Raw genomic sequence first — 25,534 nt, 5'->3', positions numbered from 1 at the left:
TTTCTCTGTCATAGTTGAAGTGTACCTATGGTGAAAATTACAAGCCTCTCTCATCTTTTTAAGTGGGAGAACTTGCACAATTGGTGGCTGACTAAATACTTTTTTGCCCCACTGTGTGTGTGTATATATATATATATATATATATATATATATATATATATATATATATATATATATTATAAAGGTACATTTTAATCTAGGGTGGACAATTATACAATTTGTATATTTTTCCCCAAAAATTAAAGATTTCAGAATATTTGTTAGATTACTTTTTTTATTGTTATTTACATGACAGGAAAAATATATAGATTTTCCATCAACATTTTCTGTCTGCATTTGTGACATCTACTGTATGTGAAATTGTATATGCTTGTAGCTTACTGTATGTGTGTGTGTGTACATATGTATGTGTGTGTACATTACCAGTCAAAAGTTTGGACACACCTACTCATTCAAGGGTTTTTCTTTATTTTTACTATTTTCTACATTGTAGAATAATAGTGAAGACATCAAAACTATGAAATAACACGTATGGAATCATGTAGTAACCAAAAAAGGTGTGAAACAAATCAAAATATATTTTATATTTGAGATTCTACAAAGTAGCCACCCTTTGCCTTGATGACAGCTTTGCACACTCTTGGCATTCTCTCAACCAGCTTAATCTGGAATGTTTTCCCAGCATATGCTGAGCACTTTTTGGCTGCTTTTCCTTCACTCAGTGGTCCAACTCATCCCAAACCATCTCAATTGGGTTGAGGTCGGGTGATTGTGGAGGCCAGGTCATCTGATGCAGCACTCCATCACTCTCCTTCTTGGTCAAATAGCCCTTACACAGCCTGGAGGTGTGTTAGGTTATTGTCCTGTTGAAAAACAAATGATAGTCCCACTAAGTGCAAATAAGATGGGATTGAGTATCACTGCAGAATGCTGTGGGAGCCATGCTGGATAAGTGTGCCTTGAATTCTAAATAAATCATAGCAAAGCACTATCACACCTCCTCCTCCATGCTTCACGGTGGGAACTACACATGCAGAGACCATCTACTCTCCACATCACCTACTATGTGTCTCACAAAGACATGGCGGTTGGAACCAAAAATCTCAAATTTGGACTCATCAGACCAAAGGACAGATATCCTTGGTCTAATGTCCATTGCTAATGTTTCTTGGCCAAAGCAAGTCTCTTCTTATTATTGGTGTCCTTTAGTAGTGGTTTCTTTGCAGCAATTTGACCATGAAGGCCTGATTCACGCAGTCTCCTCTGAACAGTTGATGTTGAGATGTGTCTGTGACTTGAACTCTGTGAAGCATTTATTTCGGCTGCAATTCTTTAGTCTGGTAACTCTAATGAACTTATCCTCTGCAGCAGAGGTAACTCTCTGGGTTTTCCTTTCTTGTGGCGTTCCTCATGAGAGCCAGTTTTTACATAGCACTTGATGATTTTTGTGACTGCACTTGAAGAAACTTTCAAAATTCTTGAAATTTTCCAGATTGACTGACCTTCATGTCTTAAAGTAAAGATGGATTGTCATTTCTCTTTGCTTATTTGAGCTGTTTTTCCATAATTTGGACTTGGTCTTTTACCAAATAGGGCTATCTTCTGTATACCATCCCTACCTTGTCACAACACAACTGATTGGCTCAAACGCAATGCACACCTGTTAATTGAACTGCATTCCAGGTGACTACCTCATGAAGCTGGTTGAGTGAATGCCAAGAGTATGCAAAGCTGTCTTCAAGGCAACTAGTGGGTACTTTGAAGAATCTCAAATACTTAAATATATTTTGATTTGTTTAACACTTTTTTGGTTACTACATGATATATGTGTTATTTCATAGTTTTGATGTCTTCACTATTATTCTACAATGTAGAATATAGTAAAAAATAAAGAAAAACCCTGGAATGAGTAGGTGTGCCCAATCTTTTGACTGGTACTGTATGTAATTGTGTGTTTTAAATTAGTTGCTATACATTTACACACGTTTGAGTGTGTCACTGCACATTCAGGGGCAACTCTTAATCCTGTGGATAAACATGCAAATCTTAATAAAAATATTGTTTTGTAATCCTGTTGTACTACAATGTTGTAATATTTCCAATATTACACCACAGACTGTTTTTCAAGTTTCAATATAATGACACAGATTAACAGAGGTCAGCAGTGTCCTATAATTTAAGACCAAATGTGTGAAACATTTACGCTGTTGTTTGATTCAGCTGTTGGGATTCAGAAGAGATTTGTTTCATTGTTGTTCTGCTCCTACTGTCCTCACTCAACTCTTGAAGTCAGATCTTTACTCAGAAAATAGTCCCAACGGTGATTGTTTTGACACTCATAGTATTACTTGTTTCAACAGGAATGAATGCAGTGATATTCAAGTTATTGCATAATGGCTCTGCGAAGCATTATTATCCTTGCACAAATACTAGTGATTGTGAAATAAAACATTCTTAGTATTTTTTCCCCAGTTTCCTCATAACAATCCTCCTTTCAGATTCTATTGAAAAACAAAGGAGGGTAGTTGTTGAGCTCCAGCACACAGTAATCCCACATGGGCCTGGTTTGGCTCATGCTCTAGCTGCCGTTTGGTTTTGGTTGCTGTTCTTAGCAGCTCAACTTCCTGTTTGCGCCTGAACACAGCCAATTGGTGCCTGGGTTGCTGTGACACCTATACACCAGATAGGCCATTAGTCAATCCCAGAGTAAACAAAGTATCAACCTCTCCCTCAGAATAGTCCAGAGCACATTATAACAGCTTGTAAATGCCAAGCAATATGAAAAGTCATTGAAGTTATTGCACATGAGTTAGAGGACTAGCCTGTCAGACATCTCCATATCTTACATGCTGCAATACATTATATTTTCATTTACCACATATTTTAATTTAGTTTAGACTCATTCAAGTCCTGGTTTGGTTGAATAGTCATTGTGCAAATGTAAATGATCAAGTTCGTGACATTACTGTAGTTCTCATGCAGGTCTGAATACATTGCACCAGCTAGTGGCTGTAGTAATAACTAGAATTTAATTGAAAGTACTGTAATTCAGTAGTTTGATGTTTGAACTCACAATAAAGCAATTAAGGTAAAATCAAAGTTTATTGATCGCATACACAGATTTAAAGATGTTATCGCATGTGCAGTGAAATGCTTGTGTTTGTCGCTCCAACAGTGCAGTAATACTTAGCAATCCAAAACAATAAACATATATTCCCAAAAGTTAAAAGAAGGAAATTAAGAAATATCAGAATGAGCAATGTCAGAGTCCGAAATATAAATATATATACACTGAGTGTACAAACCATTAGGAACACCTTCCTAATATTGAGCTGCACCCCATTTTGCCCTCAGAAAAGCCTCAATTCATTGGGCATGGACTCTAGAAGGTTTCAAAAGCATTCCACAGGGATGCTGGCCCATGTTGGCTGGATGTTCTTTGGATGGTGGACCATTCTTGACCACTCTACACACAGGAAACTGTTGAGCAAGAAAACACCAGCAGCGTTGCAGACACACTCAAACCGATGCACCGGGCACCTACTACCATACCCCATTAAAAGTCACTTAAATATTTTGTCTTGCCAATTCACTTTCTGAATGGCACAGGAGAGGGACGGAAGCAAAACTGTTACACATACATGTCTCAATTGTCTGAAGGCTTAAAAATCCATCTTTAACCTGTATCCTCCCCTTCATCTACACCGGTTGAATTGGATTTAACAGGTGACATCAATAACGGATCATAGATTTCACTTGGATTCACATGGTCAGTCTATGTCATGGAAAGAGCAGGTGTTCCTATTGTTTTGTACACTCAGTGTACATATAAAGTGGTTTAAACAGTATGTAAATATTAAGTGACCAGTGTTCAATGACTATACCGGGTGGTAGACGGCTAGTGACAGTGTCTGAGGTTTAGAGCAGGGTACTGGGCAGGAATGTAGAAGTTATGGGAAGAAGGTAAAAACAACATAAAAGCTCAGATTTTCTTCTCTTTTAGGTCAGTGCCAAGTTCAAGTTAAATTTTGCCATGCATCATGAAAGCTCTCTTTATTCAATTGGACGACGTGAGCCTGGATATTGGGAAATACCTAGCCAATTGCACAACTGAATAAATTCAACCCAAATGTGTCTTCCGCTTTTAACCCAAACCGTCAGATCAAAGAGGTGCCTTAATCAAGATCCATGTCATCTGGACCCAGGGCGCAGTTGTTGTTGGGGATTAACTGTCTTGCTCAATGGCAGAACAGCAGATTTTTCCACCTTGCCTGCTCAGCAATTCGAACCAGCAACATTTCGTTACTGGACCAACGCTCTTAACTGCTAGGCTACCTGCCCCCCTAATGATTATTATGATACTGTATGATCAGCCTTTTTCTGTAGAAATTGTTGTCTAGAAGATGAACACATGGTGGCAGTAGAGCACTTTTCAAAACTGTAAAAACAAAATGTCTTAATTCATAAATAAATTGTTGAAAGTATTGTAGCGACTAGCATAGATAGCTGTAAATGATCAGTTATGCTGTGCTGTACTTAACTGTACCGTGTTCGCGGGTTCGATATGCCAGTCAACCTGCTATCTGTTCCGGAGCATCCTTGTGGTTGGTGGGGCGGCGGGGGTTTGGCAGGGGGGTGGAGCACCGCACATTTAAGACTACTTAGCAGTTGTTCTCTCTTATGTTTTGTCTTAACAAGAGGAAAGGGGTTGTATAGTCAGTTGTACAACTGAAATGTGTCTTCTAAATCAGAGGTGCGTGGGTTGCCATTATCAACATTCACGGCGCCTGGGGAACAGTGGGTTAATTGCCTTGCTCAAGGGAAGAACAACAGATTTCTTAACCTTGTCTGCTCAGGGATTTGATCCAGCAACCTTTTTTGGTTATAATTGGTTTTGGAGTTATTTGGCGTGTGCTACGGCTAAACAGTAGTCTGTGTTGAGTTGGGTTAATAAACCAGGAATTCCTAAACTCACCCTGTCTGGACATTTGTTAATTTATGATCTAGCCAGGTCATTACAGTATTATTATAGAAATATGTGTATTTTTTTCATGACGCAGATATAAAAAAAAGAGTGCCACATCCTTTCAATGCAATGTACTTTACTTAATCAGCCTGTATAATAATTAAAAGACAAAAGTGTAGAATCCCCTTATAATAGTTGAACGATTATCCCTTTTCCCTTTGGCCTCACCCTGATATCGCGAGTTTACATTCTGTTTCGCTACACAACATCAGGATGGTTCGTTCGAGGCTTCGTTCCCTTTCTAACCTTGTAGAACGTTGAAAGGACACTTCTGGCTGATTGTTCGACAGTGACCCCCCTCTCTGACAATTTAGCCTGGGGTGTAATCGTTAGTACAAGTATGGAACGCCGTTTGGGTCTTAAAGCACGTGGTCAAAACGCGATCTTTTTAATGCAGTTGCACACCAAAAATAAAACGGGAGTTGCTATTGGACAAATTCAGATAGGATCCTCCTCGTTTCTTTCCGTTTGCAACCGTTTCAGCGTAATGAATATCTGGAATCCATGGGACGTCCATACCCCCCACCACTTCACATTCAAACTTGGGTGGACGTGACAAAGACAACGTCCAATGGACCCCAGACAGCACGGACCAAAGATAGCGGGCGATCTATAAAAATCCGCCTGCCGCAGAGAACACAGAAATACGAATTTGACAACCAGAAGCATGTTGTTTATATATTGTAACGACCCTGGGTTTATAAGCGCGGAAATCGACTCTGTCGCTCGGGCATGCTTCTGCGGCATAGTCGATAGCGCGCCGGACCTCGGGCTCGAAGGGCGAGGGTTCGAGACTTGCTCCCTCCCTGCCTGTTTTATTACAATATATTAATGCTTAAATATAGCGATAAATGTATCAATCGTAATAGCTAACTAATTTCTGTTGAGTGTGTTAGCAAGAATCTTTCTAACGTTAATACATTGCATTTGGTAGCGAGTTTCATAACCTAACTAATTAGTAGTCTAGCAGCAACAGACTAGCTAGTTTAGAGATTTTTTTTTTTACATGAGGCACCAATACCTTGCTTGATTTACAATGCAAATCTGATGGCATGAGCAACAGAACAGACTAGTTAGCTCCGTAGAATGACGTCAAAGCGTAGACTTTCAAATGGACCTAACGTTAGCCTTCTAACGTATTTTCTCTAAGCCTGGTCCAATATCCCACGTCAATATCGGCGTGCCTTCTGTCCCTAAGGGTCTATGCTTATGAATGAAGATCCAACTGCGAGGAACACAAAGCCTGACCTCTTGTCGGTGTTGAGGAGATGTCATTGACAGCAACATGCTTTTTGCCGGCAGCAGCAGCACCGATGACCCCATATCTAGCGCTCTCTCTGTCGGTTCATCTTTTCGTTTCTTGACCGCAATCTGCATGGGAATCGCCGCAGCATGACTTTTTCAGTTTGGATATGGGGGCCTCACCGTAACGTGATTTTTTCGGAAGATTTTTATTTATATATCCTTCGCCTTGCTGTGTTTCTTGTTTGGAAGCTTTGGTCTCCTCGTGAAGAAGGGTCCTCCTAAAATCTGCAGATTTGAAACTTCAAAGAGACGGTCTACTTACCTGTTGGACTTGTTTAACAAATTAATGGTACGTATCCTGAATAGTTTTTATTCATGTGTCATGTCATAAGCCAATTTGTCTCCATATCATCCTTGTTATGATCACTGAGTAACTGAGTTGTTTGTCAGATACATTTATAATGAAGACAGTAGACAGCTAGGCATTCATTGTGCTCTTCAGTCCTGCATGATGACACATGATAATGTTGTGTTGTAGCCTATAGCTTCAACAGTCAGCCAGACTTTTGAAGCATAGGCAGTGTTTTGGCTTGGTTTGGTCTCCTGCATAATAGATAGGCTATACGTTTTGAAACCTTGTTGCTCAATACAGCCTCTGTCTTTTCCCTGTCCGAGTCTGGTTTGGACATCTCATCACTGCCCATTCAGTTAACTATTTAGTTATTTATGAATATCTATTTGAAGTTGTTCGAATGTATCCTTGGTTCCTTTGTCAATGATCATGTTAGTATGCATGCAATGGCTGAGATGGAGCATCATTGACCTTCGACTGGAACATTCTATGTACTTAACACAACCATTTTTAAATTGATCTTATGTTTGCAGGGACGATTCACAGTGCCCCTTTTGGAGTCTGCACAGACGAGAAGATTGGTGGTATCACACAATGTTGACAAGGCCCTTAAAGAAGGTGAGTGATTTGTGGTATAAAAAAAAAAAAGACAACAAATATAATGCTGCTGAACCATCAGCATGAACTGTGTGGAGTCGGCAGATGCAGTCCCAGAAAAACTCAGGAACAGCTTGTGAAGGCAGTAGCTGACTTTCACTCGCTGGTGGGAGAAATATGGGCTTCTTTCCTCGATTCCTTGCATCTTCCCTCCTCACCTCTTTCTCAGAAAGGATTGGAGAAGACACCCTGAAGGGAGAGACCTTGAAATGGCTGAAAGACTGACTAACCTCTACGGATCGGTGTCCCTATACCGGGACGGTTGAACTAACGTGCGCTAATGTGATTAGCATGACAGTTGTAAGTAACAGCAAACATTCCAGGACATTGACATGTCTTATAGGGGCAGAAAGCTTAAATTCTTGTTAATCTAATTGCACTGTCCAATTAACAGTAGCTATTACATTATTCAGATATGTTTATAGATTTCAATTTTGTTGTTTTGTATGTTATCATTTTTTTGTGGGGTATTTGGTCATATTTTATAATTCCTTTTTATTTGATCTTGCATAGTAGTTCAATTTGAGGATAGATTTGAAAGCTTGAGCAATGGGACATTGTATTCCTACTGGGCTTTGTCAATGGAAGCTGATTAGTTGGAGAGAGAGATGTGCGTGACTCGCTATTTTCCAATATAGTCCATAGTTTTGGTTGAAACTTAACAAACTAACAAAAGATACAAGTGACTTGGAGGAAAATATGCAGCTGGGGGACAGTTGCAGGAGGAGAGAGGAGCAGGGAGAGAGGACAAAATATGATACTCGCTCAGGCAGATCACGCCTCTTACACTTCCTCTCTATGGACGTGTTTGTACTGAACACTGATCAGAGACATGAAGAGAGTCAATGGAGTGGTTCTTGTACCAGCCCATAGGTCAGCCCCAAATCCCCCAGCAAAGCTGTGGTGCTGTAGTCATCCAACTATCTGTCAGACTGATGAAATCCCTTGTTCTACGTCCCAAATGGCACCCTATTCTCTACATAGCGCACTACTTCTGGTCAAAAGTAGTGCACCGTATAGTGCAAAGAGTGCCATTTGGGATGTAACACTGGTCTTCTGCCTGCCACCCCCAGCCTCCGCCTGTACAAGTTTTGCTGTTTGGGGCTCCTTGTGTAAGCTTGTGTGAGTCACCCCTTCCCTTAATAACATTTTTTGCTCCTCCATTAAAATGAACTGTGAAAAAGCCTACTAGGACAGGCAGTGACATCTGCAGGCAGGCCAGACAAACTGTTGTAATAAAGGAAATCCAGGATAGAGTGTGTGGATTTCTGTTTCTGGTTAACAAACTATAGTTTTGACAAGTCGTTTAGGACATCTACTTTGTGCATGACACAAGTAATTTTTCCAACAATTGTTTACAGATAGATTATTTCACTTATAATTCACTGTATCACAATTCCAGTGGCTCAGAAGTTTACATACACTAAGTTGACTGTGCCTTTAAACAGCTTGGAAAATTCCAGAAAATTATGTCATGGCTTTAGAAGCTTCTGATAGGCTAATTGACATCATTTGAGTCCATTGGAGGTGTACCTGTGGATGTATTTCAAGGCCTACCTTCAAATTCAGTGCCTCTTTCCTTGACATCATGGGAAAATCAAAAGAAATCAGCTAAGACCTCAGAATAAAATGATAGACCTACACAAGTCTGGTTCATCCTTGGGAGCAATTTCCAAAGCGTGAAGGTACCACGTTCATCTGCACAATCAATAGTACGCAAGTATAAACACCATGGGATCACGCATCCGTCATACCTCTCAGGAATACCTCTCCTAGAAAAGAACGTACTTTGGTGCAAAAAGTGCAAATCAATCCCAGAACAACAGCAAAGGACCTTGTGAAGATACTGGAGGAAACGGGTACAAAAGTATCTATATCTACTGTAAAACGAGTCCTATATCGACATAACCTGGAAGGCCGCTCAGCAAGGAAGAAGCCACTGCTCAAACCCCCCAAAAAAGCCAGACTACGGTTTGCAACTGCACATGGGGACAAAGATCGTACTTTTTGGAGAAATTTCCTCTGGTCTGATGAAACAAAAATAGAACTGTTTGGCCATAATGACCATTGTTATGTTTGGAGGAAAAGGGGGGATGCTTGCAAGCCGAAGAACACCATCCCGACCGTGAAGCACGGGGGTGGCAGCATCATGTGGGGGTGCATTGCTGCAGGAGGGACTGGTGCACTTCACAAAATAGATGGCATCATGAGGTAGGAAAAGTATGTGGATGTATTGAAGCAACATCTCAAGACATCAGTCAGGAAGTTAAAGCTTGGTTGCAAATGGATCTTCCAAATGGACAATGACCCAAAGCATACTTCCAAAGTTGTGGCAAAATGGCTTAAGGACAACAAAGTCAAGGTATTGGAGTGGCCATCACAAAGCCCTGACCTCGATCCTATAGAACATTTGTGGGCAGAACTGAAAAAGCGTGTGCGAGCAAGGAGGTCTATAAACCTGACTCAGTTACATCTGCTCTGTCAGGAGGAATGGGCCAAAATTCACCCAACTTATTGTGGGAAGCTTGTGGAAGGCTACCCGGAATGTTTGACCCAAGTTAAACAATTTAAAGTTAATGTTACCAAATATTAATTGAGTGTATGTAAACTTCTGACATACTGGGAATGTGATGAAAGAAATAAAAGCTGAAATAAATCATTTTTTCTACTATTACTCTGACATTTCACATTCTTAAAATAAAGTGGTGATCCTAACTGACCTAAAACAGGGAATTTTTACTAGGGTTAAATGTCAGGAAAACTGAGTTTAATTGTATTTGGCTAAGGTGTATGTAAACTTCCGACTTCAACTGTAAGTCAAGGACCAAAATGCTCCTTAACAGCTTCTACCCCCAAGCCATAAGACTGCTTAACAATTAATCAAATGGCCACCAGATTATTTACATTGACAGCCCCCCTCCATTTGTTTTTTTACACTGCTGCTACTCGCTGTTTATTATCATAGTCACTTCACCCCTACCTACATGTGCAAATTACCTCGACTAACATTGACCTGTACCCCCTGTATATAGCCTCGCTATTTTATTGTGTTACTTTTTATTATTTTTTACTTTAGTTTATTTGGTAAATATCTTAACTCTTTCTTCAACTGCACTGTTGGTTAAGGTGAGTAAGCATTTCACGGTCTACACGTGACAAAGTTTGATTAGATTTACGAAAACTTAATTTGAAAGTGACTGTTTAATTGAAGCCATTTCCCCTCATTTCACCCCCCACGTGGGCCAGCCCCCTAGCAATTCAAGTTCTAGCCAATGAGCTTCAGCATTTGAGTGACAGCTAGCAAGATTTCAGTCCAGCATTATCCATTGAGGTTGCAGGGCGGGTCCAACGGCTCAGTGGACACAGCAGAGAGAGAAAGAAAACATTGCCGTGGTTCACGTCTGTACATATGTGACATAGAACATAACGTATTTTCAGGGACCACTTTTGGCTCGTGAGTGCTACTTTCAGAACTACTGGCAAAAAAAGTATACAAAAGTAGAGGAGAATCTCTTTAATGTAGTGCAGACTAGGCCGTCATAATAACCCTCCCACCCTCTCCTACCCTCTCAGGCAAATTCAAGACACTGTCAACTGGCTCTTCAGTGAGCAGATGCTTGTTTGCTACATCAACATTCTCCGGAACACTTTCTGGCCCAACGGAAAACTGGCCCCCCAAATCAAGGCTCGGTCCAACTCAGAACGTCAGGAGACCAAAGAGAGAGCACAACAGAAGCTACTAGACAATATCCCAGGTAGGTCCTCCCTCCTGTCACAATCTTGCTGTCTCTGTACACGTATTATCAATGTTTCGGTCTGACCCTTTCTTGAAATAAATGTGCTAATACATTAACAGAGGTAAAATCATGTGTACGGAAGTTATTTAAAAAAATAAATAAATACAATGTGGATTTTGGGGCTGTAACTCCCTGCCCCACAAGTGAGAATATCATGACCCTTCAAAATCATGATGTTTTCCAAGATGGTGTAGCAGTCAGACGTATGTTTTTGTCTTGTCCCGTGTTTATATCGTTTTTTTCATATATATTTTAATCTCACTTTCCATCGACGGACGGAATATACTCTCCTGCAACCCGCCTAACCCAATGTGGTACGGATCTGCTATTTTTATACTTTAGAACTGGAACCCCCATCAGAAGCTAGCCAGCTAACTAGCTAGTAGTCAGTTAGCCACTGCTAGTGGTCCTCACCTTTAACTCGGACATCAGCCAGCCTCCGCTCAGAAAATACCTGCCAGTCAGCACAGCGCAATATCAACCCAGAGCATATCGGTCTGCTTTTTCTCTATCGCATCTCCGGAATTCTACCGCAAGCTCTGGACCTTTACACCAGATCATCACAGCTAGCTAGTTGCTATCGGTGTGGCTACTCCTGGCTAACGTCTCTGTCCCGAAGCAAGCACCAACTAGCCTGGAGCTAGCCTCAAGCTTGGCCCATCTCCCTTCTAGCCTAAGAGGTCCACCAGCCAATTCTTGGGCTACAATACCTCTTTACTGCCAACACGGAGCCTCACCGATCCATCACCATTCTGTATACTTCTGGCCCTTCTTTGGACACTGTGTTAACAAACCTCCAAACAAGCTTCAATGCCATACAACACTCCTTCTGTGGCCTCCAACTGCTTTTAAATCCTAGTAAAACTAAATGCATGCTCTTCAATCGTTGCCCGCACCCACCCGCCCAGCACGCGCTCCAGCAGGTATAGTTCACTGGTCATCCCCAAAGCCAACACTTGCTTTGGCCGCCTTTCCTTCCAGTTATCTGCTGCCAATGACTGTAACAAATTGCAAAAATCACTGAAGCTGGAGTCTTATATCTCCTTCACTAACTTTAAGCAGTCCATCAATGGGTCTTATGAGCTGGAGAGGACAATTACACACATCTGACCTCCGCACAGCCTCAGTTAATTGTTTCCTTGAGCTATCACTTTCCATACTGGCTCGGTTCACCCAAAACTGACATGGAATGATGCGTCAGAGTCTCAAATGCCAGTCTCTCTTCCCTATTTGGGGCCCTAGTCTAAAGCAGTGAATTATGTAGGGAATACGGTGCCATTTGGGATGTAGACATTCTACTTACTGTATGTTCTAGCATAAGGAGAATCTGTTATGGTGCGTGAATGAGGACCCAAAAGCGAATTAACAAACAGAGTACTTTAATGACGAACATACGTGGGCTCAGATGGACAGGTAGATTCCGACAGGACAGGACAAGGTTGCAGCACACACGATGATAGTCTGGTTCAGGCATGAGACACATAAACAAACAAACAAGAATCCGACAAGGACAGGAGCAGAAACAGAGACAGATATAGGGACCTAATCAGAGGGAAAAAGGGAACAGGTGGGGAACGGGGTGAATGGGTAATTAGGAGGAGACAAGGCACAGCTGGGGAAAAGAGGGGGAGAAAAGGTAACATAACAACGACCAGCAGAGGGAGACAGGGTGAAGGGAAAGGACAGAGACAAGACAACATGACAGTACCCCCCCACTCACCGAGCGCCTCCTGGCGCACTCGAGGAGGAAGCCTGGCGGCAACGGAGGAAATCATCGATCAGCGCACGGTCCAGCACGTCCCGAGAGGGAACCCAACTCCTCTCCTCAGGACCGTACCCCTCCCAATCTACTAGGTACTGATGACCACGGCCCCGAGGACGCATGTCCAAAATCCTACGGACCCTGTAGATGGGTGCGCCCTCGACAAGGATGGGGGGGGGGGGGGGGAAGACGAGCGGGGGCGCGAAGAACGGGCTTGACACAGGAGACATGGAAGACCGGGTGGACGCGACGAAGATATCGCGGCAGAAGAAGTCGCACTGCGACAGGGTTAATGATTTGAGAGATACGGAATGGACCAATGAACCGCGGGGTCAACTTGCGAGAAGCCGTCTTAAGGGGAAGGTTCTGAGTGGAGAGCCAAACTCTCTGACCGCGACAATATCTAGGGCTCTTCGTTCTACGCTTATTAGCAGCTCTCACAGTCTGCGCCCTATAACGGCAAAGTGCAGACCTGACCCTCTTCCAGGTGCGCTCGCAACGTTGGACAAAAGCCTGAGCGGAGGGGACGCTGGACTCGGCGAACTGAGATGAGAACAACGGAGGCTGGTACCCGAGGCTACTCTGAAAAGGAGATAGCCCGGTCGCAGACGAAGGAAGCGAGTTGTGGGCGTATTCTGCCCAGGGGAGCTGTTCTGACCAAGACGCAGGGTTGCGAAAAGAAAGACTGCGTAAGATGCGACCAATAGTCTGATTGGCCCGTTCTGCTTGACCGTTAGACTGGGGGTGAAAGCCGGAAGAGAGACTGACGGAAGCCCCAATCAAACGGCAAAACTCCCTCCAAAATTGAGACGTGAATTGCGGACCTCTGTCCGAAACGACGTCTGACGGAAGGCCATGAATTCTGAAAACATTCTCGATGATGATTTGTGCCGTCTCTTTAGCAGAAGGAAGCTTAGCAAGGGGAATGAAATGAGCCGCCTTAGAGAACCTATCGACAACCGTAAGAATAACAGTCTTCCCCGCTGACGAAGGCAGTCCGGTGACAAAATCTAAGGCGATGTGAGACCACGGTCGAGAGGGAATAGGAAGCGGCCTGAGACGGCCGGCAGGAGGAGAGTTACCGGACTTAGTCTGCGCGCAGACCGAACAAGCAGCCACGAAACGACGCGTGTCATGCTCCCGGGTGGGCCACCAGAAACGCTGGCGAATGGAAGCAAGCGTACCCCGAACGCCAGGGTGACCGGCTAACTTGGCAGAGTGAGCCCACTGAAGAACGGCCAGACGAGTAGGAACGGGAACGAAAAGAAGGTTCCTAGGACAAGCGCGCGGCGACGGAGTTTGAGTGAGTGCTTGCTTTACCTGCCTCTCAATTCCCCAGACAGTCAACCCGACAACACGCCCCTCAGGGAGAATCCCCTCGGGGTCAGTGGAGGCTACTGAAGAACTGAAGAGACGAGACAAAGCATCAGGCTTGGTGTTCTTAGAGCCCGGACGATAAGAAATCACGAACTCGAAACGAGCGAAAAAACAGCGCCCAACGCGCCTGACGCGCATTAAGTCGTTTGGCAGAACGGATGTACTCAAGGTTCCTATGGTCAGTCCAAACGACAAAAGGAACGGTCGCCCCCTCCAACCACTGTCGCCATTCGCCTAGGGCTAACCGGATGGCGAGCAGTTCGCGGTTACCCACATCATAGTTACGTTCCGACGGCGACAGGCGATGAGAAAAATACGCGCATGGGTGGACCTTGTCGTCAGAGAGGGAGCGCTGAGAAAGGATGGCTCCCACTCCCACCTCTGACGCGTCAACCTCGACAACGAACTGTCTAGAGACGTCAGGTGTAACAAGGATAGGAGCGGATGTAAAACGATTCTTGAGGAGATCAAAAGCTCCCTGGGCGGAAACGGACCACTTAAAGCACGTCTTGACAGAAGTAAGGGCTGTGAGAGGAGCTGCCACCTGACCGAAATTACGGATGAAACGACGATAGAAGTTCGCGAAGCCGAGAAAGCGCTGCAGCTCGACGCGTGACTTAGGGACGGGCCAATCAATGACAGCTTGGACCTTAGCGGGATCCATCTTAATGCCTTCAGCGGAAATAACAGAACCGAGAAATGTGACGGAGGAGGCATGAAAAGTGCACTTCTCAGCCTTCACGAAAAGACAATTCTCTAAAAGGCGCTGGAGGACACGTCGAACGTGCTGAACATGAATCTGGAGTGACGGTGAAAAAATCAGGATATCGTCAAGGTAAACGAAAACAAAGATGTTCAGCATGTCTCTCAGGACATCATTGACTAATGCCTGAAAGACAGCTGGAGCGTTAGCGAGGCCGAAAGGAAGAACCCGGTATTCAAAGTGCCCTAACGGAGTGTTAAACGCCGTCTTCCACTCGTCCCCCTCCCTGATGCGCACGAGATGGTAAGCGTTACGAAGGTCCAACTTAGTGAAAAACCTGGCTCCCTGCAGGATCTCGAAGGCTGAAGACATAAGAGGAAGCGGATAACGATTCTTCACTGTTATGTCATTCAGCCCTCGATAATCTATGCAGGGGCGCAGAGACCCGTCCTTCTTCTTGACAAAAAAAAACCCCGCTCCGGCGGGAGAGGAGGAGGGAACTATGGTACCGGCGTCAAGAGCTACAGACAAATAATCTTCGAGAGCCTTACGTTCGGGAGCCGACAGAGAGTATAGTCTACCCCGGGGGGGGGTGGTTCCCGGAAGGAGATCAATACTACAATCATACGACCGGTGTGGAGGAAGAGAGGTGGCCCTGGACCGACTGAACACCGTGCGCAGATCGTGATATTCCTCCGGCACCCCTGTCAAATCACCAGGCTCCTCCTGTGAAGAAGAGACAGAGGAAACAGGAGGGATAGCAGACATTAAACATTTCACATGACAAGAGACGTTCCAGGAGAGGATAGAATTACTAGACCAATTAATGGAAGGATTATGACAAACTAGCCAGGGATGGCCCAAAACAACAGGTGTAAAAGGTGAACGAAAAATTAAAAAAGAAATGGTTTCACTATGATTACCAGAAACAGTGAGGGTTAAAGGTAGCGTCTCACGCTGAATCCTGGGGAGAGGACTACCATCCAGGGCGAACAAGGCCGTGGGCTCCTTTAACTGTCTGAGAGGAATGTCATGTTCCCGAGCCCAGGTCTCGTCCATAAAACAGCCCTCCGCCCCAGAGTCTATTAAGGCACTGCAGGAAGCTGACGAACCGGTCCAGCGTAGATGGACCGACAAGGTAGTGCAGGATCTTGAAGGAGAGACAGGAGTAGTAGCGCTCACCAGTAGCCCTCCGCTTACTGACGAGCTCTGGCCTTTTACTGGACATGAAGTGGCAAAATGACCAGCGGAACCGCAATAGAGACAGAGGCGGTTGGTGATTCTCCGTTCCCTCTCCTTAGTCGAGATGCGGATACCTCCCAGCTGCATGGGCTCAGCACCCGAGCCGGCAGAGGAAGATGGTAGTGATGCGGAGAGGGAGGCGACGGAGAGCGCGAGCTCCTTTCCACGAGCTCGGTGACGAAGATCAACCCGTCGCTCAATGCGAATAGCGAGTTCAATCAAGGAATCCACGCTGGAAGGAACCTCCCGGGAGAGAATCTCATCCTTTACCTCTGCGCGGAAACCCTCCAGAAGACGAGCGAGCAAGGCCGGCTCGTTCCAGCCACTGGAGACAGCAAGAGTGCGAAACTCAATAGAGTAGTCTGTTATGGATCGATTGCCTTGACATAGGGAAGACAGGGCCCTGGAAGCCTCCTCCCCAAAAACAGATCGATCAAAAACCCGTATCATCTCCTCCTTAAAGTCTTGATACTGGTTAATACACTCAGCCCTTGCCTCCCAGATTGCCGTGCCCCACTCACGAGCCCGTCCAATAAGGAGAGATATGACGTAGGCGACACGAGCAGTGCTCCTGGAGTAAGTGTTGGGCTGGAGAGAAAACACAATATCACACTGGGTGAGGAACGAGCGGCATTCAGTGGGCTCCCCAGAGTAACACGGCGGGTTATTGATTCTGGGCTCCGGAGATTCGAAAGCCCTGGAAGTGGCCGGAGGATCGAGGCGGAGATGGTGAACCTGTTCTGTGAGGTTGGAGACTTGGGTGGCCAGGGTCTCAACGGCATGTCGAGCAGCAGACAATTCCTGCTTGTGTCTGCCTAGCATCGCTCCCTGGATCTCGACGGCTGAGTGGAGAGGATCCGAAGTCGCTGGGTCCATTCTTGGTCGGATTCTTCTGTTATGGTGCGTGAATGAGGACCCAAAAGCGAATTAACAAACAGAGTACTTTAATGACGAACATACGTGGGCTCAGATGGACAGGTAGATTCCGACAGGACAGGACAAGGTTGCAGCACACACGATGATAGTCTGGTTCAGGCATGAGACACATAAACAAACAAACAAGAATCCGACAAGGACAGGAGCAGAAACAGAGACAGATATAGGGACCTAATCAGAGGGAAAAAGGGAACAGGTGGGGAACGGGGTGAATGGGTAATTAGGAGGAGACAAGGCACAGCTGGGGAAAAGAGGGGGAGAAAAGGTAACATAACAACGACCAGCAGAGGGAGACAGGGTGAAGGGAAAGGACAGAGACAAGACAACATGACAGAATCAGTAATAAACCTAACCTCCTAATCAAGTCGACAGAATCAATAGATCGTTTATTTTAGTATTGCCCTCAGGTAGCCTGTTTCTGGTCCCAGGTTCAGGAATGGCTGAAAATGCATAGCATTGATCTAAAATAGACCCTAGAAATAGTACTGTTAGGAGATCTGGAGAGACAATTACAGTCAATTACTAATATACTAATACTCTTAGTCAAAGTATTTATCTTCAACTTGCAATCTGTGGATTCTATTTGATTAGATAGATTGAAATTGTACAGTAAACAGCACACCATAGTTGAAAGATATACATTACCATTCAAAAGTTTGGGGTCACTTAGAAATATCCTTGTTTTTGTATTAGTATTATGGATCCCCATTAGCTGCTACCAAAGCTACTCTGCGACTCTGGGATGCTGGCCTTCTAGGCAGATTTGCAAAGAAAAATCCATATCTCAGACTGGTCAATAAAAATAAAAGATTAAGATGGGCAAAACAACACAGACACTGGACAGAGGAACTCTAGAAGGCCAGCATCCCGGAGTCGCCTCTTCACTGTTGACGTTGAGATTGGTATTTTGCGGGTACTATTTAATGAAGCTGCCAGTTGAGGACTTGTGAGGCATCTGTTTCTCAAACTAGACACTCTAATGTACTTGTCTTCTTGCTCAGTTGTGCACCTGGGCCTCCCACTCTTTCTATTTTGGTTAGAGCCAGTTTGCGCTATTCTGTGAAGGGAGTAGTACACAGCATTGTACGAGATCTTCAGTTTCTTTCTCACATGGAATAGCATTCATTTCTCAGAACATGAATAGACTGATGAGTTTCAGAAGAAAGGTTTTTTTTTCTGGCCATTTTGAGCCTATAATCGAACCCACAACTGCTGATGCTCCAGATACTCAACTAGTCTAAAGAAGGCCAGTGTTATTGCTTCTTTAATCAGAACAACAGTTTTCAGCTGTGCTAACATAATTTCTTAGGGTTTTCTAATGATCAATTAGCATTTTAAAATGTTGAACTTGGATTAACTAACACAATTGGAACACAAGAGTGATGGTTACTGATAATGGGCCTCTGTTTGCCTATGTAGATATTCCCTAAAAAATCTCCTGTTTCCAGCTACAACAGTCTTTTACAACATTAACAATGTCTACACGGATCAATTTGATGTTATTTTAATGGACAAAAGATGTGCTTTTCTTTCAAAAACAAGGACTTTTCTAAGTGACCCCAAACTTTTGAATGGTTTTGTATGTTGCGTAGAAATCCGAAGAGGGTGGCCAGCAGAGATAGGTGGGGTGGGCTAAGGGAAGCTGAGGGTTGGGATGTGGAATGGAGACAAGTGGGAGTGGAGTTGCTGTGTGGGAGATAGAATGATGGTCAAAGATAAAAGTAAAAAAATAAAACATACTTTTTATTATGTTTGAAGACACTGAGGGGCAGTGTTTTTACAACTAATGCCAGTTTGCCTGAGGCTGATGCCGTGCAGGTGTTTGTGCACTTGCATATACATACACTCTCATTCAAATACACACACACATGTAATAGTGCCAGACATGCACACACACATATACAGTTGGCATTGCTGTTATGATTTTAGTTGTCCTTGTTGTCCTTTGTTTTTCTGGGGGGGGGGTGGGTTGCATTGTTGTTTGCTGTTTTCTTCTGTCTTCTTTCTCTTTAGTTCATTTTCTTGGTTGTTGGTTCTTGGGGGTGGGTGGAATTAATTAGAATTAATTAATTAGTGGCCAGCAGCATACCACTGCTGGCTTGCTTCTGAAGCTAAGCAGGGTTGGTCCTGGTCAGTCCCTGGATGGGTGACCAGATGCTGCTGGAAGTGGTGTTGGAGGGCCAGTAGGAAGCACTCTTTCCTCTGACCTAAAAAATATCCCAATGCCCCAGGGCAGTGATTGGGGACACTGCCCTGTGTAGGGTGTCGTCTTTCGGCACTTGTTAACCCCGGTGTCCTGGCTAAATTCCCAATCTGGCCCTTAAACCATTCACGGTCACCTAATAATCCCCAGTTTACAATTGGCTCATTCATCCCCCTCCTCTCCCCTGTAACTATTCCCCAGGTCATTGCTGTAAATGAGAATGTGTTCTCAGTCAACTTATCTGGTAAAATAATGGCATTTTTTATTCTTGGGAGGGGCCTGTGGAAGAGGTCTCGGATGGTTGAGGGGCAGCTATTGGGGAACTGTGGGGGGATCGGGTTCATGTTTTTTGGCCTGGTGGGAGATCTGTCAACGTGCCCTTGAGCAGGGCATTGACCCTGGATGCTTCTGTGTGTCGCTCTGAATGGAGTCTGTTGGATGACTGGTGTGGTGTAGTTGTTGAGCGGCTTCACTGCAAGTATATTGAATGTTTTGGATTCAATAAAGAACATTAAAAAAAATAATCAAGTCGACTGATCCATAGCAGACACAGCAGATGTGGCTGTAGTAATTGCATGCTTGATTAGCATCAGTTGTTCATCATATAGCCTAGTAGTACAGTGTTAATGTGTATATATATGAGGTAACTGTCATGTGTAATAGGATCCCTAGTCCTAGTGCAGATGTGTTTATCATAGGCATGACTGGTATCTGTGGATAGATCTCCCAATGTGGACTTTTTTATGTTTACATTTTGGTCATTTAGCAGATGCTCTTATCCATAGCGATTTACAGTCAATGCATTCAACTAAGGTAGGTAAGACAACCACATAACACATGTTAACTGTGTCTACCAGATGCACTACAGAATTTGGTGGGACAGCAGAGCGCCAGGTATGGGATCATCAAGATCTTCATCTCCCTTCAGGAGACATGCCAACAGGCATCTACTTTATGTAAGTTCACCTCACCATTTCTGAAAAGGCCAAGTATGCTGAAACATGCTGTTGTTGTGGTGCTGGTTGAAAGAGACACCCACTATTCTGTTGGGAATTGCACAAATGCAGCCAGGTTTGCCACATAGTGGCTCAATTCAGAACAGCATTACATTACTGCTGGTAGGTCAGACCACTCAAAGGGAGGGAGAATCGGTTTGAAATAAACTTTTGGCTAGAGGCCACTTTTCTCTCTGTAATTGATTATGATGACGTTGTTGTATATGCATACAACCTCGTCCGTCTTACAGAGACTGGGCTCTGTTGATCATGCATCCTTGCGCTTTATTACAAAAGCCAAGTCAATCACCTACCATTGCACCTTGTACCAAAAGGTAGGTTGGAACTCACTTTATATGCGCAGAAAGCTACATTTGTATGTGTTCATCTACAAAGACCTTTTGGGTGAACTCCCTCTACCTCTGTAGTCTGGTCTCCTTCACCACCAGCAGTTACCATATCCGGTCTGCTAGGGGGTTGCTACTTAAAGTCCCCAGGACATTCACAGTATTAGGCAAGACTGCCTTCTCTTCTTGTACACCAGAGGCATGGGATAGTTTCAAATCCATGCTTCATCTAGATATGTTAGTGCCACTGAATTAATTTAAAATATTGATGGGAGACTCTGTTACGGAGGAGTGTAAATGCTTGTTTTAGGATGGATCATGTGGTATTGTTGTATGTTTTAATTATGTATTGTATTGATTGTTGCTGCCTTCTTGGCCAGGTCTCCCTTGAAAAAGAGACTATTGGTCTCAATGGGATTTTCCTGGTTAAATAAAGGTTAAATAAAATAAGGGTATGTGTATTGTACATTCCAGAACCATTTCCATTTGTGCTATGCCAATAAAGTTTATATGTGGGAAACTCTGTTTGTAAAAGAGAGAGAGAGCGAGACTATTTAATTCTATGGTTGGGAAGGTGTCAGTGAGTCACAGACCAGCTTCACAGACCATTGTAGATTTTGCTTTATGTTTTGGATCATTGTCTTGTTGGAAGACAAATCTCCGTCCCAGTCTCAGGTCTTTTGCAGACTCCATCAGGTTTTCTTCCAGAATGGTCCTGTATTTGGCTCCATCCATCTTCCCATCAATTTTAACCATCTTCCCTGTCCCTGCTGAAGAAAAGCAGGCCCAAACCATGATGCTGCCACCACCATGTTTGACAGTGGGGATGGTGTGTTCAGCTGTGTTGCTTTTACACCAAACATAACGTTTTGCATTGTTGCCAAAAAGTTCCATTTTTGGTTTAATCTGACCAGAGCACCTTCTTCCACATGTTTGGTGTGTCTCCCAGGTGGCTTGTGGCAAACTTTAAACAACACTTTTTATGGATATCTTTAAGAAATGGCTTTCTTCTTGCCACTCTTCCATAAAGGCCAGATTTGTGCAATATACGACTGATTGTTGTCCTATGGACAGAGTCTCCCACCTCAGCTGTAGATCTCTGCAGTTCATCCAGAGTGATCATGGGCCTCTTGGCTGCATCTCTGATCAGTCTTCTCCTTGTATGAGCTGAAAGTTTAGAGGGACGGCCAGGTCTTGGTAGATTTGCAGTGGTCTGATACTCCTTCCATTTCAATATTATCACTTGCACAGTGCTCCTTGGGATTTTTAAAGCTTGGGAAATCTTTTTGTATCCAAATCCGGCTTTAAACTTCTTCACAACAGTATCTCGGACCTGCCTGGTGTGTTCCTTGTTCTTCATGATGCTCTCTGCGCTTTTAACGAACCTCTGAGACTATCACAGTGCAGGTGCATTTATACGGAGACTTCATTACACACAGGTGGATTGTATTTATCATCATTAGTCATTTAGGTCAACATTGGATCATTCAGAGATCCTCACTGAACTTCTGGAGAGAGTTTGCTGCACTGAAAGTAAAGGGGCTGAATAATTTTGCACGCCCAATTTTTCAGTTTTTGATTTGTTAAAAAAGTTTGAAATATCCAATAAATGTCGTTCCACTTCATGATTGTGTCCCACTTGTTGTTGATTCTTCACAAAAAAATACAGTTTTATATCTTTATGTTTGAAGCCTGAAATGTGGCAAAAGGTCGCAAAGTTCAAGGGGGCCGAATACTTTCGCAAGGCACTGTATATAAAAGTATGTGGACGCCCCTTCAAATTAGTGGATTTGGCTATTTCAGCCTCACCTATTGACAGGTGTGTACAATTGAGCACACCGCCATGCAATCTCCATAGACAAACATTACCAGTAGAATTGCCTTACTGAAGAGCTCCGGGACTTTCAACATGGCACTGTCAAAGGATGTACATTTTTGCCCTGCTAGAGCTGCCCCAATCAACTTTAAGTGCTGTTATCGTGAAGTAGAAACGTCTAGGAGAAACAATGGCGCAGCTGTGAATTGGTAGGCCACACAAGCTCACAGAATGGGACTGCCGAGTGCTGAAGTGCGTAGCGTGTAAAAAAAAATATCCGTCCTCGGTTGCAACACTCGCTACCGAGCTCCAAACTACCTCTAGAAGCAACGTCAGCACAATAACTGTTAGTCGGGAGATTCATGAAATGGGTTTTCATGGCCAAGCAGCCGCACACAAGCCTAAGATCACCGTGCGCAAATGTTGGTTGGAGTGGTGTAAAGTTCGCCGCCATTGAGCACGTGATGAATCAAGCTTCACCATCTGGCAGTCCGATGGACGAAGCTGGGTTTGGCGGATGTCAAGAGAACGCTACCTGCCCCAATGCATAGTGCCAACTGTAAAGTTTGATGGAGGAGGAATAATGGTCTGGGGCTGTTTTTCATGGTTCGGGCTAGGCCCCTTAGTTCCAGTGAAGGGAAATCTTAACGCTACAGCATACAATGACATTCTAGACAGTACTGTGCTTCCAAATTTGTGGCAATAGTTTGGGGACGGCCCTTTCCTGTTTCAGCATGACAATCCCCTGTGCACAAAGCGAGGTCCATACAGAAATGGTTTGTCGAGATTGGTGTGGAAGATCTTGACTGGCCTGCATAGAGCCCTGACTTCAACCCCATCGAACACCTTTGTGATGAATAGGAACGCCGACTGTGAGCCAAGCCTAATCGCCCAATATCAGTGCCTGACCTCATTAAGGCTCGTGGCTGAATAGAAGCAAGTCCCCGCAGCAATGTTCCAACATATAGTGCAAAGCCTTCCCAGAAGAGTAGAGGTTGTTATAACAGCAAAGGGGGGACCAACTCCATATTAATGCCCATGATTTTGGAATGAGATGTTCAACGAGCAGGTGTCTACATACTCATGTATGTACATGCAAGCTTAAAACAAAATGCACAGAACAGACTCCTCCACTTGAATCCAGGCTGAAGTGATGTATTGCTTAATGTCCTCCTGACATGCTTCCTCTGCCCCTGTTTCAGGTTCTGATGGATAATCCTCAAAGAGCTCTGTCCAGAACTCAACGTGGAGACGGACCAAAGCTGATAGTGCGAGGCTTATACTGTATGTACACAACACAGGATAGTGTATGGTTAATGTGGAGCAGAACCCTAATTTTAAGGCTGCTCATCCCAAATTGCACTTTTGACCAGAGCCCCTCTTCTCCCATAGGCCATAAAGTAGTGCACTATAAGGAAAAGAGTGTCATTTGGGACTAACTCCGACACAGTGAAGGACATGGTGGTGCTCCTGGAGATCTATGTGGGCTTAAGTTATATTGGTTTTCAAAAGAGAGACACTCAAAGGATTATGTATTTTGAAGGATTATGTATTTTCTTTTGTAAATTTTCATTTGTATTCAACAGATAGATCATGAAACATGACATCAACACAAATGTACTATGATGTTCCAGCAGGGTACAGTTAAAAATGTGATTAAACTGAATCCAAATGGATTATGTATTTTCTGTTGTTGTTCTGAGGTACTTTTTTTATCTGAATGCAGTTGATTATTTAGAGCTCAAACTAGGGAGACAAGCTTTGGTTCGTGTTACTGCGTTACATATTTTTGTTCAGTAGCTGAATTTTGACAAAAATGAGATCAGTTCCACTGCCAAAGATCCATTGCAGAAAGCCAGGCTGTTTGATTGATGTCTTTGTTTGTTTTGGATCCAGGTAGGATTTCCAAAATGTGAATAGTTGTGAAATGATGAGTGTTGTGCCCATATGAAGAAAAAAAAAGCTGCATACCAACCTCGGATACATTCCTGACCAATATGTTACATGTATATGTTCTTTGTACAATGGCTTCATTGTGTAATATGTCATGTAAAGTAATTGTGACAATTTTATTTGTGATTTATTGATAATTATTTTTTGATAAAAAATCAAATCTAAGAGCGTTTATAAGCAATAAATTGCTAAAGAAAAATGTTTGACTTGTTAAATCCTTTTTCATTTATACGCTTTAGGCAAATTCCTTGTCAATGTAAACTGCTCAATTTTATGAATGACTGGAACCAACTGAATTTGCATTCTACAAATGAGAAAATGGCATCTGAATTTAAAGGAACCCAGTTTTGTGCAGAGTAGTACAGGTAACAGTTCTAACTTGTAGAGTCGATAGCTTAAACAACAATTCTTACTGTTAAGCATTTACACTGAGCATCACCATAATCTTATTCATACCACAGACTCACACTGAACATAAGGCATTCAGGTCTGATGTTATTTACTCAGGTAATTCATCTCAATGGGACAGAGGAGGCTCCTTGTATGTAGACTCCTTAGCCAGGGTCATGATGGTGGAACTTTACATTTTGCCAAAGGTGGTGTCCATCTGGCGGTCCTTGCACACTTCTGGGTTTGCCTGAGCAGCCTAGCCAAAGATAATCCAGAAGTTAGCCTTAGATTAAGAATGTAGCTAAATCTTACTAAAATACTATCTTTAATTGGCCTTCACGAATGCTGCGTTCATAGCAAGTGGGAAACTCAGAAAAATACTATTTGTAATCTGGGAGCAACGTGTGTTCATTTGCTTTGAACTCGTTGAGAACGCCGATTGGCTAATGGCAAACAAGGTGTGTCAACCATAAACTAAAAGTACAGCTATCATGCTTGCAAACAAATTATAGTGTTCATAAGCCATATTAAGAAATTGTTTTTCATAAGTGTTTTGTTGCATTTAACTTCCAAAAATACTGTTAGAGGTAATTTCCTTGGTTAGCTGCCAAGGCAGCATCTATCAATCAATCAAATGTATTATAAAGCCCTTCTTACATCAGCTGTCACAAAGTTCTGTACAGAAATAGAGCCTAAAATCCCAAACAGCAAGCATTGCAGGTGTAGAAGCACG

General features: G+C 43.5%; 1 long non-coding RNA gene across 3 annotated transcripts; it reads left to right on the top strand.

Moving 5' to 3' along the window:
* Nucleotides 1-5,232: 5,232 nt before the first annotated feature.
* Nucleotides 5,233-25,501, top strand: LOC110519952. 3 transcript variants are annotated; one of them, XR_005044907.1, is made up of 6 exons: nucleotides 5,233-6,620; nucleotides 7,157-7,241; nucleotides 7,450-7,580; nucleotides 10,854-11,035; nucleotides 20,158-20,256; nucleotides 23,661-25,501. It is a non-coding gene; the product is annotated as an uncharacterized LOC110519952 (long non-coding RNA). The 3 variants fall into 3 exon arrangements; XR_005044896.1 differs by lacking the exon at nucleotides 7,450-7,580; XR_005044901.1 differs by lacking the exons at nucleotides 7,450-7,580; nucleotides 20,158-20,256.
* Nucleotides 25,502-25,534: the final 33 nt, after the last annotated feature.

This window comes from Oncorhynchus mykiss, chromosome 3 (assembly GCF_013265735.2).
Source record: "Oncorhynchus mykiss isolate Arlee chromosome 3, USDA_OmykA_1.1, whole genome shotgun sequence".
NCBI classification, from domain to species: domain Eukaryota; kingdom Metazoa; phylum Chordata; class Actinopteri; order Salmoniformes; family Salmonidae; genus Oncorhynchus; species Oncorhynchus mykiss.
This window is presented reverse-complemented; position numbering and strand designations above follow the sequence as displayed.